General features: G+C 45.6%; 12 non-coding genes across 12 annotated transcripts; all 12 read left to right on the top strand.

Moving 5' to 3' along the window:
• The first annotated feature begins 4,215 nt into the window (after positions 1 to 4,215).
• Positions 4,216 to 4,287, top strand: trnap-agg (transfer RNA proline (anticodon AGG)). Its single transcript has one exon. It is a non-coding gene; the product is annotated as a tRNA-Pro (tRNA).
• An 896-nt stretch (positions 4,288 to 5,183) lies between these two features.
• Positions 5,184 to 5,255, top strand: trnap-agg (transfer RNA proline (anticodon AGG)). The gene has a single exon. It is a non-coding gene; the product is annotated as a tRNA-Pro (tRNA).
• A 90-nt stretch (positions 5,256 to 5,345) lies between these two features.
• On the top strand, positions 5,346 to 5,419 carry trnai-aau (transfer RNA isoleucine (anticodon AAU)). Its single transcript has one exon. It is a non-coding gene; the product is annotated as a tRNA-Ile (tRNA).
• A 93-nt stretch (positions 5,420 to 5,512) lies between these two features.
• On the top strand, positions 5,513 to 5,585 carry trnaf-gaa (transfer RNA phenylalanine (anticodon GAA)). The gene has a single exon. It is a non-coding gene; the product is annotated as a tRNA-Phe (tRNA).
• A 90-nt stretch (positions 5,586 to 5,675) lies between these two features.
• Positions 5,676 to 5,747, top strand: trnaq-uug (transfer RNA glutamine (anticodon UUG)). Its single transcript has one exon. It is a non-coding gene; the product is annotated as a tRNA-Gln (tRNA).
• A 241-nt stretch (positions 5,748 to 5,988) lies between these two features.
• Positions 5,989 to 6,060, top strand: trnaq-cug (transfer RNA glutamine (anticodon CUG)). The gene has a single exon. It is a non-coding gene; the product is annotated as a tRNA-Gln (tRNA).
• Positions 6,061 to 8,587: 2,527 nt separating this feature from the next.
• On the top strand, positions 8,588 to 8,661 carry trnai-aau (transfer RNA isoleucine (anticodon AAU)). The gene has a single exon. It is a non-coding gene; the product is annotated as a tRNA-Ile (tRNA).
• Positions 8,662 to 8,885: 224 nt separating this feature from the next.
• On the top strand, positions 8,886 to 8,957 carry trnaq-uug (transfer RNA glutamine (anticodon UUG)). The gene has a single exon. It is a non-coding gene; the product is annotated as a tRNA-Gln (tRNA).
• Positions 8,958 to 9,266: 309 nt separating this feature from the next.
• On the top strand, positions 9,267 to 9,339 carry trnaf-gaa (transfer RNA phenylalanine (anticodon GAA)). The gene has a single exon. It is a non-coding gene; the product is annotated as a tRNA-Phe (tRNA).
• Positions 9,340 to 9,429: 90 nt separating this feature from the next.
• trnaq-uug (transfer RNA glutamine (anticodon UUG)) lies at positions 9,430 to 9,501 on the top strand. The gene has a single exon. It is a non-coding gene; the product is annotated as a tRNA-Gln (tRNA).
• Positions 9,502 to 13,064: 3,563 nt separating this feature from the next.
• On the top strand, positions 13,065 to 13,136 carry trnap-agg (transfer RNA proline (anticodon AGG)). The gene has a single exon. It is a non-coding gene; the product is annotated as a tRNA-Pro (tRNA).
• A 694-nt stretch (positions 13,137 to 13,830) lies between these two features.
• trnaq-cug (transfer RNA glutamine (anticodon CUG)) lies at positions 13,831 to 13,902 on the top strand. The gene has a single exon. It is a non-coding gene; the product is annotated as a tRNA-Gln (tRNA).
• Positions 13,903 to 15,345: the final 1,443 nt, after the last annotated feature.

Consider the following 15,345-nt stretch of genomic DNA (forward strand, 5'->3'; position numbering starts at 1 on the left):
AATCCTTTGTAAAAGTCTGTGGCAGTTGGAGCAGGAAGTAGATTCCAGAGGAGGCATTTTCTTATCCTTATGAATGTAGGCAGTTGTGTTTTTTCTTCCCCGGAATGTAAGCTTTCAGTGGGAGGCTGGTCGAATAAAATAATTCTGCTTTTTTTTGTAGTAATCCAAGCGTTTGAGCACTGTGCTGACTTGCTGAAGTTAAAATTAGGTGATAAAAGGAGATAAATTATAGAAATATAAAAGCGATAGAGCAAAGCGCGGAGCAGTAAGCGAGAGCGTCCGAACAGTAGCTGAGCAGGAAGTAGTCGTCATCAGTAGTAATAATCGTCATCTTTGCAACAGGTAAGTCTATTCTTCACGACTGTATAATCGATCATTATTTATTCATAAACAGTGTTTGTTTTTAGACAATTAAACATCCCAATAAAGCTAGCTAGCGTGTAATTGTCAGCAAGGGAACTGGAAGCTGGAGAGTAGAAATGGCAGAGCAGAATGAGACCTCAGAATACTAGCAGTAGCCAGACAGGAACTTGTAAGTACTCCAGCAAGGCACTCAGGGATCTCAGGCTCAGCAACAGGCTACCTCCAAAGCCAAGAGTGTAAACAGTCAGGGACACTCTGCTAGCAGGACTGGAACTAGAGACACAGAAGACAAGACAGACAGGACCGATGGCAGACCTAAAGAACAAAATAATTCTACAAATAAAACACTGTAGACTTTAGTCACAAGAAACAAACTATGTAGCACAGTAGTACAACATCTAACGAACTGGCAAAACATGAGGGAAAGGGCACACACATAAAGGGAGTTAACAAGAGTAACAGGTGAGAACACTTAGACAAGAAACAGGTGAACACACTCACGTAAACGAGGACTGAAAACAAGGGAGCAGAGAATATGAGGAACAGGTGACAACACTCAGACAAACGAGGACTCAACTAGACAAGAGGGCATGGTACAGGGAAACAAGGAGGCAGGAAGAGAGGAGCACATGGCCAACACAAACAAAACCATATGTTCAAGCACAACACAAACATAGAGACATGAAACAAAGACAACACAGAAAAAGCTGCCAGAGCAAGACCCTGACAGTAATAGCACACGTTTTCTTCTGTACATGTGAACCTGCAACTTTACCATGATATACACTAAAAAAAATTGCCACTACTGTCAAGATAATTAGCCGACCGCTAATTAAGCTATATCCTCCTTAAACCATTTTTTTGTTGTTGTTAATTTAGTATTTTTTTGTGTCATTCATTACATTATTTTGAGCACAAGAAGATTTTTACTAAAACCTTTTAAAAAAAAGTTTAATTCATATATGTTATACTATACTATGTTATACACCAGTATACATATTTATGTTATCTTTTTAAATACTATGTTATACATATTTAAAAAGACATGAATAGGCAAAAACAAGTGTTTTTTTGTTTCAACAAATGATTCTCAACTATGTTATAAAAGATATACCAAAACGATTTGATATACCATTTTAAGTTTTAGATCTGTTTGATGATCATATTATTATGAATTGTCATAAACGCCTTTATGTTATATTTGGTGTTTCTTAGTAATCTCTGCCACAAAAGCTAAACAAAACAAAACGATTTAAGCATGGCATGATACCAGCAAGATTGTACCAAGAAGTGTTATTTATTTTCTTATTAATAAGTTCATCACACTATTTACAATTTGTAAACAAGGCAATTCAAAGTGATTCACAGTTGTATAAAAACAATAATGCTTATGCTCATAATAATAATAATCATTAATTATTATAATATTATAATAATTAATTACATAAAAAAGAAATGCTGTAGTAAAATACTTTCAGTTGGAATATGACAGCTATGTAACGTTCTGTTTATGCCTGTGTCCTTTCAGATTATGTATGCATACCCGGTTTTACGAAGAACCTCTGAGGGTCGACTCCTTATGGGGCCAACTGAGGAAGCCAATAGGAGGAAGATCGTGTTGGCAGGGAGGGCCAGGTGTAAGGAGGAGGTCCTGGCTGAGGCCACTGCCTTTGTGAGGCAGAATGGAGGGAATCCTGGAGACCAGTTCCTGGTTCTGGCTCACTGCAAGATCCAGTTTGGGAAACACCAGGGTCAGAGGTTCCTGTGGCTGCTGGAGAACTCACTGGGGTATGCCTGCTATCTGGTCAGCAGCATTTTGGGGGAGGAGGAGAGGGACAACCCGCTGTCTGACAACAAACACCTGTTCCTCAGATACACCTCGCAGATCAGGGAGGTAGGCGAGGCTGTGGAGGTGTATCATATAAAACAGGCCATGCTGCAGGAGGCCCAGAGGACAGGAGACTCTGGATGTCTGATGGTGGAGTTTGGGGATTTTAAGGGTAGGTCAATGAAGGAGGTGTATGAGGACCCAAGCAAGGAGGCCCAGGCTCTCATCACCTACCTGAAGAAGGCAAAGGCCAGGCCTAACACCAATATGGCCCTTTTCAAAGCATACGTGCTGAAGAGGCAGGCTCCAGCCAACGTGCCCACCACCACTGTGCCCACTGCATCTGTCCTCACTGCTGCTGTGCCCACTGCCACTGTGTCTGTTCCTCCTCCACCTACTGCCACTAAGAACAGGCCACTGCTGGCGACCAATGTGAAGGCCCTGTTGGCGCGGGGGAAGCATTTATTTGCTTCACAGCTGGCACAAAAGATTTTGTCTCCAGCCAAACCCTGTAAGTGATTTGCAAGCTTTAAAATCATTACAGTATATATTATGCAGTACATATGTCTAACGAAAATACGTGTTCAACAGCTGCAGGACCACGTGTACATCCTGCGTCTGAGTCCGCAGCCCGGAGATAGCTCTTTACATGTGGTGAGTATCACTTAACGCATACAAGTGTGTTGGTGACATGTGCTTAGTGTTTTATGTTATTTTACAGACTCTGCTGCTACGGATTTTTTTGAGGAGGAAGATGACCTGGAGATGGCATCTGTAGCCTCGCAAGCTGAGGAACAACTTCCTCAAGGTATGTAAATCTTAAACAATATTTTACAAACAATTACAAATAAAACAAAACAATATTTTTTAAATGACATATTATTTTATTTCACAACACAGAGGAATGGCACTTCTCAGTTGTCAATCTACATTCACTCTTTGAGTGAACATCCTCAAAGGAAAAAAGATAATTTAAAGGTGTATGTAAAAGGTTTTATTTCATTTTTTATCGTAATCACTGACTAAAGCTCATTCTTGTCATCTCACACTTCCCCCACTCCCCTTGGAATAAGTGGCTGTTGTAGTGTTTGGTCTGCTTCGCTTCACACTTGGCTGATCCCATCTTTTTTTCTTCTTGTATTTCTTCTAATGGTGCTTGGATGAAAAACAGGATGATTTTCACTGCTTCCTTCCATCTTTTCATCATCATGTCATCTCTCTACTAATCATACATGCTTTGCAGTAAACCTTGTAATCGCAGTAGCTGTCCAGCAGAGCTGAGAAAGTCATGCAGTGAAAGTCTAAAACAATAAGATAATTTTGTTGTGTTTTTTTACGCTCCAGCCACTGCAGGCTCGAGAGGCCCTGCTCCTGCCCCGGCTCGTGCTACTGCCCCTGCTCCTGCCCCTTATCCTGCTCCTCCAGCATTGTGGACCCCTGGCCAGGTGTCCCAGTCGCCTGCAGAGCTTCCTGTCCACTGGAAAGAGCAACTCCCATCTTTCCAGCAAGGCCTTCAACCCCTGTCCCTCTGCACCAGGACCATCCTCACTACAGCCACCCACAGGACTGCAGCGCCCTGCCCAGCCTCCTCTGCAGTCTCCTCCTCTGCTCCCTGCCCAGCCTCCTCTGCAGTCTCCTCCTCTGCGCCCTGCCCAGCCTCCTCTGCAGTCTCCTCCTCTGCGCCCTGCCCAGCCTCCTCTGCAGTCTCCTCCTCTGCGCCCTGTTCAGCCTCCTCTGCAGTCTCCTCCACAGCCTTCTGTCCAGCCAAGTGCTGCCTCTGCTCCTGCAACATCAACTGGGTCCAGTGTTGCAGACCAGGCTCCTGTAAGTAAGCTTCTCATTATTCGTGTGCAGATGCTGCAGCGTGATTTCCAATGACCACAAAAAAAGAGGCCGCATTTCCTCTGTGCTGGAAACTTTGCACTGGCTACCTTTTAATTGTAGATTTAATCAAAAAATTGCGCTTTAAGCCATGCAAGCTGAAATGTTTGCAGCCCGGCAGCAGCAGGGAGGATGTATGTTTCGGCTCGTTGGTATAGGGGTATGATTCTCGCTTAGGGTGCGAGAGGTCCCGGGTTCAAATCCCGGACGAGCCCATTATTAGGCTTTTCTTTTAATCTCTTCAGCCTGATTAGGGCAACCAGGATATTTATATCCCGGGTTTCGGCAGAGGAACCACGTCCGCCTCTTTTAGTCTACCTGATTCCACCTAGCCTCATCGCTATCTGACTCTCAGACAGCCAGCTATCTGGAAGTGTTGGTTCCATGGTGTAATGGTTAGCACTTTGGGCTTTGAATCCAGCGATCCAAGTTCCAATCTCGGTAGAACCTTTTTAGGTTCTTCGCGGAAGGGTGGGAAAAAGCAGAGGTGATGCGCAACTGCGCAACTGCAAGGTCTATTCTTCACGACTGTATAATCGATCATTATTCATTCATAAACAGTGTTTGTTTTTAGACAATTAAACATGCCAGTAAAGCTAGCTAGCGTGTAATAGCACACGTTTTCTTCTGTACATGTGAACCTGCAACTTTACCATGATATACAGTAAAAAACATGCCACTACTGTCAAGATAATTAGCCGACCGCTAATTAAGCTATATCCTCCTTAAACCATTTTTTTTGTTGTTGTTAATTTAGTATTTTTATGTGTCATTCATTACATTATTATATACATTACTCCAGCCCACGTGCCCACCACCACTGTGCCCACTGCATCTGTCCTCACTGCTACTGTGCCCACTGCCCCTGTGTCTGTTCCTCCTCCACCTACTGCCACTAAGAACAGGCCACTGCTGGCGACCAATGTGTAGGCCCTGTTGGGACTGGCGAAGCATTTATTTGCTTCACAGCTGGCACAAAAGATTTTGTCCTCTGTGCTGGAAACTTTGCACTGGATACCTTTTAATAGTAGATTTAATCAAAAAATTGCGCTTTAAGCCATGGAAGCTGAAATGTTTGCGGCCCGGCAGCAGCAGTGAGGATGTATGTTTCGGCTCATTGGTCTAGGGGTATGATTCTTGCTTAGGGTGCGAGAGGTCCCGGGTTCAAATCCCGGACGAGCCCAATATTAGGCTTTGCTTTTAATTTTAACTCAGCCTGATTAGGGCAACCAGGATATTTCTGAGAAATTGGGGATAAAATGTGCCAGAGAGAGGCCGGTTAGCTCAGTTGGATAGAGCGTGGTGCTAATAACGCCAAGGTTGCGGGTTCGATCCCCGTACGGGCCACTCATTTTCCCTCTGGGACCTTCGCTCTGCTCTTCTCGAAAATGACGGGCGGTCTCCCAGACATCGCTGCTGGCTAAACCATACAAGTATCTGGCCGAAATAGCTCAGTTGGGAGAGCGTTAGACTGAAGATCTAAAGGTCCCTGGTTCAATCTCGGGTTTCGACAGAGGAATCACGTCCGCCTCTTTTAGTCTACCTGATTCCACCTAGCCTCATCGCTATCTGCCTCTCAGACAGCCAGCTAGCAGAGTGTGTTGGTTCCATGGTGTAATGGTTAGCACTCTGGGCTTTGAATCCAGCAATCCGAGTTCAAATCTCGGTGGAACCTTTTTAGGTTCTTTGCGGAAGGGAGGGAAAAAACAGAGGTGATGCGCAACTGCTGACGTGGCGGTGAAATTGGCACTCTCAAACCGAGTCGGAATTGGGGAAACATGGGCTTAAAAAGCAAAGGCTTCATTTGCTCCTTGCTATCGTGCTTCTGGACTCAATGACTTAAATCCTTGCCATCGTGCTTCTGGACTCAATGACTTAAATCTCTGCTGCTCATGGGAAAAGTTGACACACGCCAAGGTTCCATGGTGTAATGGTTAGCACTCTGGGCTCTGAATCCAGCGATCCGAGTTCAAATCTCGTTGGGACCTGCTTTTGCCAGGAATGTGTGCAGTACCTCGTTCGAAAAAACTTTTTCGGCAGCACTGAGCCGCAAGAGCTCATCTAGGTAGTGCCCCTTGAAGTGGGGCGTAAAAAGGATGGACAGCACTGGAGAATGCAGGCATCGATCCCACTACCTCTCGCTTGCGCCTACTGCTTCCTACCGATTGAGCCAAAGTAAGCCCAAAGTAAGCCCACGTGAGCCAATTGTGTTTCTCTGCTGTGGCTTACTTTTGACCAATCGCGTTCTCTCCTGTGGCTTACTTTTGACCAATCGTGTTTCTCTCCTGTGGCTTACTTTTGACCAATCGCCTTTCTCTCCTGTGGCTTACTTTTGACCAATCGCGTTTCTCTCCTGGCTCTGCTCCTGTGGCTTACTTTTGACCAATCGGCGACCGCTGTTATTATCGTCATCTTTGCAATCTTTGCAACAGGTAAGTCTATTCTTCACGACTCTATAATCGATCATTATTTATTCATAAACAGTGTTTGTTTTTAGACAATTAAACATGGCAATAAAGCCAGCTAGCGTGTAATAGCACACGTTTTCTTCTGTACATGTGAACCTGCAACTTTACCATGATATACAGTAAAAAACATGTCACTACTGTCAAGATAATTAGCCGACCGCTAATTAAGCTATATCCTCCTTAAACCATTTTTTTGTTGTTGTTAATTTAGTATTTTTTGTGTAATTCATTACATTATTTTGAGCACAAGAAGATTTTTACTAAAACCTTTTAAAAAAAAAGTTTAATTCATATATGTTATACTATACTATGTTATACACCAGTATACATATTTATGTTATCTTTTTAAATACTATGTTATACATATTTAAAAAGACATGAATAGGCAAAAACAAGTGTTTTTTTGTTTCATCAAATGATTCTCAACTATGTTATAAACGATATACCAAAACGATTTGATATACCATTTTAAGTTTTAGATCTGTTTGATGATCATATTATTATGAATTGTCATAAACGCTTTTATGTTATATTTGGTGTTTCTTAGTAATCTATGCCACAAAAGCTAAACAAAACAAAACGATTTAAGCATGGCATGATACCAGCAAGATTGTACCAAGAAGTGTTATTTATTTTCTTATTAATTAGTTCATCACACTATTTACAATTTGTACACAAGGCAATTCAAAGTGATTCACAGTTGTATAAAAAACAATAATGCTTATGCTCATTATAATAATAATCATTAATTATTATAATATTATAATAATTAATTACATAAAAAAAATGCTGTAGTAAAATGCTTTCAGTTGGAATATGACAGCTATGTAACGATTTGTTTATGCCTGTGTCCTTTCAGATTATGTGTGCATACCCGGTTTTACGAAGAACCTCTGAGGGTCGACTCCTTATGGGGCCAACTGAGGAGGCCAATAGGAGGAAGATCGTGTTGGCAGGGAGGGCCAGGTGTAAAGAGGAGGTCCTGGCTGAGGCCACTGCCTTTGTGAGGCAGAATGCTGGGCTGTGCCCACTGCCACTGTGTCTGTTCCTCCTCCACCTACTGCCACTAAGAACAGGCCACTGCTGGCGACCAATGTGAAGGCCCTGTTGGCGCGGGGGAAGCATTTATTTGCTTCACAGCTGGCACAAAAGATTTTGTCTCCAGCCAAACCCTGTAAGTGGGTAAGTTTTTTCTTTTTTTCTCCAGCCACTGCAGGCTCGAGAGGCCCTGCTCCTGCCCCGGCTCGTGCTATTGCCCCTGCTCCTGCCCCTTATCCTGCTTCTCCAGCATTGTGGACCCCTGGCCAGGTGTCCCAGTCGCCTGCAGAGCTTCCTGTCCACTGGAAAGAGCAACTGCCATCTTTCCAGCAAGGCTTTCAACCCCTGTCCCTCTGCACCAGGACCATCCTCACTACAGCCACCCACAGGACTGCAGCGCCCTGCCCAGCCTCCTCTGCAGTCTCCTCCTCTGCACCCTGCCCAGCCTCCTCTGCAGTCTCCTCCTCTGCGCCCTGCCCAGCATCCTCTGCAGTCTCCTCCTCTGCGCCCTGCCCAGCCTCCTCTGCAGTCTCCTCCTCTGCGCCCTGCTCAGCTTCCTCTGCAGTCTCCTCCACAGCCTTCTGTTCAGCCAAGTGCTGCCTCTGCTCCTGCAACATCAACTGGGTCCAGTGTTGCAGACCAGGCTCCTGTAAGTAAGCTTCTCATTATTCGTGTGCAGGTCTTGCAGCGTGATTTCCAATGACCACAAAAAAAGAGGCCCCATTTCCTCTGTGCTGGAAACTTTGCACTGGCTACCTTTTAATTGTTGATTTAATCCAAAAATTGCGCTTTAAGCCATGGAAGCTGAAATGTTTGTAGCCCGACAGCAGCAGGGAGGATGCATGTTTCGGCTCGTTGGTCTAGGGGTATGAATCTCGCTTAGGGTGCGAGAGGTCCCGGGTTCAAATCCCGGACGACCCCATTATTAGGCTTTGCTTTTAATCTCTTCAGCCTGATTAGGGCAAGCAGGATATTTCTGAGCAGTTGGGGATAAAATGTGTCAGAGAGAGGCCGGTTAGCTCACTTGGTTAGAGCGTGGTGCTAATTACGCCAAGGTCGTGGGTTCGATCCCCGTACGGGCCACTCATTTTCTCTCTGTCACCTTCGCTCTGCTCTTCTCGAAAATGACGGGCGGTCTCCCATACATCCATGCTGGCTAAACTGCACAAGTACCTGGCCGAAATAGCTCAGTTGGGAGAGCGTTAGACTGAAGATCTAAAGGTCCCGGGTTTCGGCAGAGGAACAGCCTCCGCCTCTTTTAGTCTACCTGATTCCACCTCTCAGACAGCCAGTTAGCAGGGTGTTTTGGTTCCATGGTGTAATGGTTAGCACTCTGGGCTTTGAATCCAGCGATCCGAGTTCAAATCTCGGTGGAACCTTTTTAGGATCTTTGCGGAAGGGAGGGGAAAAACAGAGGTGATGCGCAACTGCTGACGTGGCGGTGAAATTGGCACTCTCAAACCGAGTCGGAATTGGGGAAACATGGGCTTAAAAAGCAAAGGCTTCTTTTGCTCCTTGCTATCGCGCTTCTGGACTGAATGACATAAATCTCTGCACCTCATGGGAAAAGTTGACACACGCCGAGGTTCCATGGTGTAAGGGTTAGCACTCTGGGCTCTGAATCCAGTGATCCGAATTCAAATCTCGGTGGGACCTTCATTTGCCAGGCTAAACAGCACAAGTACCTGGCCGAAATAGCTCAGTTGGGAGAGTGTTAGACTGAAGATCTAAAGGTCCCTGGTTCAATCTCGGGTTTCGGCAGAGGAACCACGCCCGCCTCCTTTAGGCTACCTGATTCCACCTAGCCTCATCGCTATCTGCCTCTCAGACAGACAGCTGGGAGGGTGTGTTGGTTCCATGGTGTAATGGTTAGCACTCTGGGTTTTGAATCCAGCGATCCGAGTTCAAATCTCGGTAGAACCTTTTTAGGTTCTTCGCGGAAGGGAGGGAAAAAACAGAGGTGATGCGCAACTGCTGACGTGGCGGTGAAATTGGCACTCTCAAACCGAGCCCTTTTCAAAGCATACGTGCTGAAGAGGCAGGCTCCAGCCCACGTGCCCACCACCACTGTGCCCACTGCATCTGTCCTCACTGCTGCTGTGCCCACTGCCACTGTTTCTGTTCCTCCTCCACCTACTGCCACTAAGAACAGACCACTGCTGGCGACCAATGTGAAGGCCCTGTTGGCGCGGGGGAAGCATTTATCTGCTTCACAGCTGGCACAAAAGATTTTGTCTCCAGCCAAACCCTGTAAGTGATTTGCAAGCTTTAAAATCATTACAGTATATATTATGCAGTATATATGTCTAACGAAAATACGTGTTCAACAGCTGCAGGACCACGTGTACATCCTGCGTCTGAGTCCGCAGCCCGGAGACAGCTCTTTACATGTGGTGAGTATCACTTAACGCATACAAGTGTGTTGGTGACATGTGCTTAGTGTTTTATGTTATTTTACAGACTCTGCTGCTACGGATTTTTTTGAGGAGGAAGATGACCTGGAGATGGCAACTGTAGCCTCGCAAGCTGAGGAACAACTTCCTCAAGGTATGTAAATCTTAAACAATATTTTACAAACAATTACAAATAAAACAAAACAGTCTTTTTTAAATGACATATTATTTTATTTCACAACACAGATGTAGCGACAATGAGTCTTACATTAAATTAGCTCAAATAATATATAGGGAATTTAATAATTAATCATGAATGATTAATATATTGCACATTACAGTTAAATTATCGAAGCTGAAAATAGATCGATTGTATATATGAATGATCACCATAATGGGTTATGGTTCGTCATTAATATATCAATAGTCTTATTACAGATCGATTATATGAGATAACCTTAAATGGAATTAATTTAGTTATCGAACAATCTGTTTGTCCAGCAAACGGCCGTAAGATTAACTTATCAATTTTCAACAAAAATTATCTCTTTCTGATAAGTGAGAGAGAGAGAGAGTGAAGTATATATATATATATATATATATATAGAGAGAGAGAGAGAGAGATAGAGGATGAGAAAGTGAAACTAACGGTCAGGATGAGAGAGATCACCGGGGTGATCGCAGCATGGCAAAAATCACAGACAATAACCCTTAGAGAGGCAACAAGAAATCACATCAATCAAATCAAATCAATAACCTATACTTGCGTATATGGTTCTCTTTGTGTTGCTGAGGAACGCAGAGTCGTATGCGTGTTTGTCCTTCGGTGCTATAGGCTTGTTCTCTCGTGTCTTCCGGGGCGAGCAGACTCGCGGGAAGTTTTAAAGGTTCACCGAACGTGAAGTTACCAAGGAAATAGTTCAGAGTTCATCTCCCTCGGGAGGGAGAGGCGAAAATTAAAATAAAACTTAGTAAAGAAAGGAAAAGAAAACAAACGCGGTGTAAAGCTCCCTAAGGAGCCATGGGACCGGAAACCTCTCACAGGGAAAGTGGTCTCTTGAGAAACTCCTGTGGAGGGGTTCACGCCTGCTTCGCGTATGTGACCCAATCATCTTAGAGCATCTCGAGCGGGAAAAGTTCTTCTTTGTCTTGTCAGGATAATTGATGATGCTATAAAATTTTGTCATTTCTAGCCAGAAAGATTGTACACACAGAACAATACATTTTACTGTAATATCCTATGTATGACTGGTTTAGTCAAAACAAGACGGTCAAACAGGTACCAAGAATGGCCGGAACGAGTAGAAGAAACATAAAGTTACATTCATATGCAGAATTACACACATTTAATGTTCACTCACACGACTATAAAGCCATAATACCGGCTACCATGACCTAGGAAAGATCAAATTCATGTTTATACATTTCTTAAGTGGTTATACTTATAGAAAATATAAGATTGCAGAGTCTATTAGTCTTTCTTCATCAGAATTCAAGTGGGAGCTGTGATTCCCTTGGAATTCCTTTTGGGGGTCATAAAGTTTTATGACCTAGCAAGAGGGAGAGTTACAGAAGATGATCCTGTTAGGTAATCTTTCTTTAGAAATACACTTAAGATTTGAAGTTACAGACCAGTCTCCAATTACATCTATAGAATAAGACAAAACTAATTAGATATGCATGCATACAGGAAGGTTAGATACAATTCAGTGTTATATACATTAAGGACATTCCTATCCTAAGTTGCACACAAAGGACGTTTGTGTGTGGGTATGTGTGGTGTGTGTGTGTATCCTTAGGGCATATTGTCCATCCGTGGTGTGCACCACGTGAGGGTTTCGAGAACAACGGTGACCTGTTTCTTGATTGCGCAATGCGTCATAAATGGAGTTAATCAATGATCTGCTGGCAGACATTGGGGCACAATTTCACATGATTCAAGGTTTTGTGAATTAAACATATATGTGTTCATATTTGTTCAGCAGTGAAAGGAAAACAGGATTCGGTCAGTCGCTACACAGAGGAATGGCACTTCTCAGGTGTCAATCTACATTCACTCTTTGAATGAACATCCTCAAAGGAAAAAAGATAATTTAAAGGTGTATGTAAAAGGTTTTATTTAATTTTTTATCGTAATCACTGACTAAAGCTCATTCTTGTCATCTCACACTTCCCCCACTCCCCTTGGAATAAGTGGCTGTTGTAGTGTTTGGTCTGCTTCGCTTCACACTTGGCCGATCCCATCTTTTTTTCTTCTTGTATTTCTTCTAATGGTGCTTGGATGAAAAACAGGATGATTTTCACTGCTTCCTTCCATCTTTTCATCATCATGTCATCTCTCTACTAATCATACATGCTTTGCAGTAAACCTTGTAATCGCAGTAGCTGTCCAGCAGAGCTGAGAAAGTCATGCAGTGAAAGTCTAAAACAATAAGATAATTTTGTTGTGTTTTTTTACGCTCCAGCCACTGCAGGCTCGAGAGGCCCTGCTCCTGCCCCGGCTCGTGCTACTGCCCCTGCTCCTGCCCCTTATCCTGCACCCCTGGCCAGGTGTCCCAGTCGCCTGCAGAGCTTCCTGTCCACTGGAAAGAGCAACTCCCATCTTTCCAGCAAGGCCTTCAACCCCTGTCCCTCTGCACCAGGACCATCCTCACTACAGCCACACACAGGACTGCAGCGCCCTGCCCAGCCTCCTCTGCAGTCTCCTCCTCTGCGCCCTGCCCAGCCTCCTCTGCAGTCTCCTCCTCTGCGCCCTGCCCAGCCTCCTCTGCAGTCTCCTCCTCTGCGCCCTGCTCAGCCTCCTCTGCAGTCTCCTCCACAGCCTTCTGTCCAGCCAAGTGCTGCCTCTGCTCCTGCAACATCAACTGGGTCCAGTGCTGCAGACCAGGTTCCTGTAAGTAAGCTTCTCATTATTCGTGTGCAGGTGCTGCAGCGTGATTTCCAATGACCACAAAAAAAGAGGCCGCATTTCCTCTGTGCTGGAAACTTTGCACTGGCTACCTTTTAATTGTAGATTTAATCAAAAAATTGCGCTTTAAGCCATGCAAGCTGAAATGTTTGCAGCCCGGCAGCAGCAGGGAGGATGTATGTTTTGCCTCGTTGGTCTAGGGGTATGATTCTCGCTTAGGGTGCGAGAGGTCCCGGGTTCAAATCCTGGACGAGCCCATTATCAGGCTTTGCTTTTAATCTCTTCAGCCTGATTAGGGCAACCAGGATATTTCTGAGAAATTGGGGATAAAATGAGCCAGAGAGAGGCCGGTTAGCTCACTTGGTTAGAGCGTGGTGATAATAGTGGCAAGGTCAAGGGTTCGATCCCCGTATGGGCAACTCATTTTCTCTCTGGGACCTTCGCTCTGCTCTTCTCGAAAATGACTGGCGGTCTCCCAGACATGCCTGCTGGCTAAACCATACAAGTACCTGGCCGAAATAGCTCAGTTGGGAGACCGTTAGACTGAAAATCTAAAGGTCTCTGGTTCAATCCCGGGTTTCGGCAGAGGAACCACGTCCGCCTCTTTTAGTCTACCTGATTCCACCTAGCCTCATCGCTATCTTCCTCTCAGATAGCCAGCTAGAGAGTGTGTTGGTTCCATGGTGTAATGGTTGGCACACTGGGCTTTGAATCCAGCGATCAGAGTTCAAATCTCGGTGGAACCTTTTTAGGTTCTTTGCGGAAGGGAGGGAAAAAACAGAGGTGATGCGCAACTGCTGACATGGCAGTGAAATTGACACTCTCAAACCGAGTCGGAATTGGGGAAACATGGGCTTAAAAAGCAAAGGCTTCATTTGCTCCTTGCTATCGTGCTTCTGGACTCAATGACTTAAATCTCTGCTGCTCATGGGAAAAGTTGACACACGCCAAGGTTCCATAGTGTAATGGTTAGCACTCTGGGCTCTGAATCCAGCGATCCGAGTACAAATCTCGGTGGGACCTGCTTTTGCCAGAAATGTGTGCAGTACCTCGTTCGAAAAAACATTTTCGGCAGCACTGAGCCGCAAGAGCTCATCTAGGTAGTGCCCCTTGAAGGGGGGCGTAAAAAGGATGGACAGCTCTGGAGAATTCAGGCATCGATCCCCCTACCTCTCGCTTGCTAAGCGAGTGCTCTACCATTTGAACTAATTCCCCTCAATGATGTGGAGAAGGTGTCCATCGCTCTCAAAGACAAAGACGAGGCGCGATCCCTAGCACGTGTGCAGGTGCTGCAGCATGATATCCAATGACCACAAAAAAGAGGCCGCATTTCCTCTGTGCTGGCAACTTTGCACTGGCTACCTTTTAATTGTAGATTTAATCAAAAAATTGCGCTTTAAGCCATGCAAGCTGAAATGCTTGCGGCCCTGCAGCAGCAGGGAGGACGTATGTTTCGGCTCGTTGGTATAGGGGTATGATTCTCGCTTAGGGTGCGAGAGGTCCCGGTTTCATTTTCTCTCTGGGACCTTCGCTCTGCTCTTCTCGAAAATGACGGGCGGTCTCCCAGACATGCCTGCTGGCTAAACCACACAAGTACCTGGCCGAAATAGCTCAGTTGGGAGAGCGTTAGACTGAAGATCTAAAGGTACCTGGTTCAATCCCTGCTTTCGGCAGGAGAACCACGTCCGCCTCTCTTAGTCGAGGTGGTCCATTGACCAAACGCCAGCTCCTATCTACCTGATTCCACCTAGCCTCATCGCTATCTGCCTCTCAGACAGCCAGCTACCAGGGTGTGTTCGTTCCATGGTGTAATGGTTAGCACTCTGGGCTTTGAATCCAGAGATTCGAGTTCAAATCTCAGTGGGACCTGCATTTGCCAGGAATGTGAGCAGTACCTCGTTCGAAAAAACTTTTTCGGCAGCACTGAGCCGCAAGAGCTTATCTAGGTAGTGCCCCTTGAAGGGGGGCGTAAAAAGGATGGACAGCCCTGGAGAATGTAGGCATCGATCCCACTACCTCTCTATAGGCCACCACGTTAGGGAAGGGGTCCGCGGACAGCTTAAAAGGTAGTTCGCGGTAGGAGGTTAGCGGACCGGCGCGCGACGCCCCCTAGGCGATTTTTCGGGGCCCGGCCGACCGCGCCCGGCCGCCGGGGGGGGGCCCACGCGGGAGGTCTCGGGGGCCCCGAGGGAGCCCGACCAAATCCGGCCCCCTCGCCCGCAACCCGGGCCTCGGTCACAGGGGGGCGACTCGCCGACCGCCAGCAGTCGATTAGGTCTGGACACAATTTGGAGATGAAACCTGCGCTCCTGTGCTCATCTGGACATGCCCTGTCCATGGTGTGAATTTCAAAGAGATTGGAGAAACTTGAAAATCCGACCCAAAAACCCTTTGAGATTTTTTGGGTCGGATTTTCAAGTTTCTCCAAACTCCCTGAAATTCACAGCACTGTCTGGGCATGTACAG

This window comes from Siphateles boraxobius, unplaced genomic scaffold (assembly GCF_051911475.1).
Source record: "Siphateles boraxobius isolate OS27281-9 unplaced genomic scaffold, OSU_SipBor_1 19, whole genome shotgun sequence".
Taxonomy (NCBI): domain Eukaryota; kingdom Metazoa; phylum Chordata; class Actinopteri; order Cypriniformes; family Leuciscidae; genus Siphateles; species Siphateles boraxobius.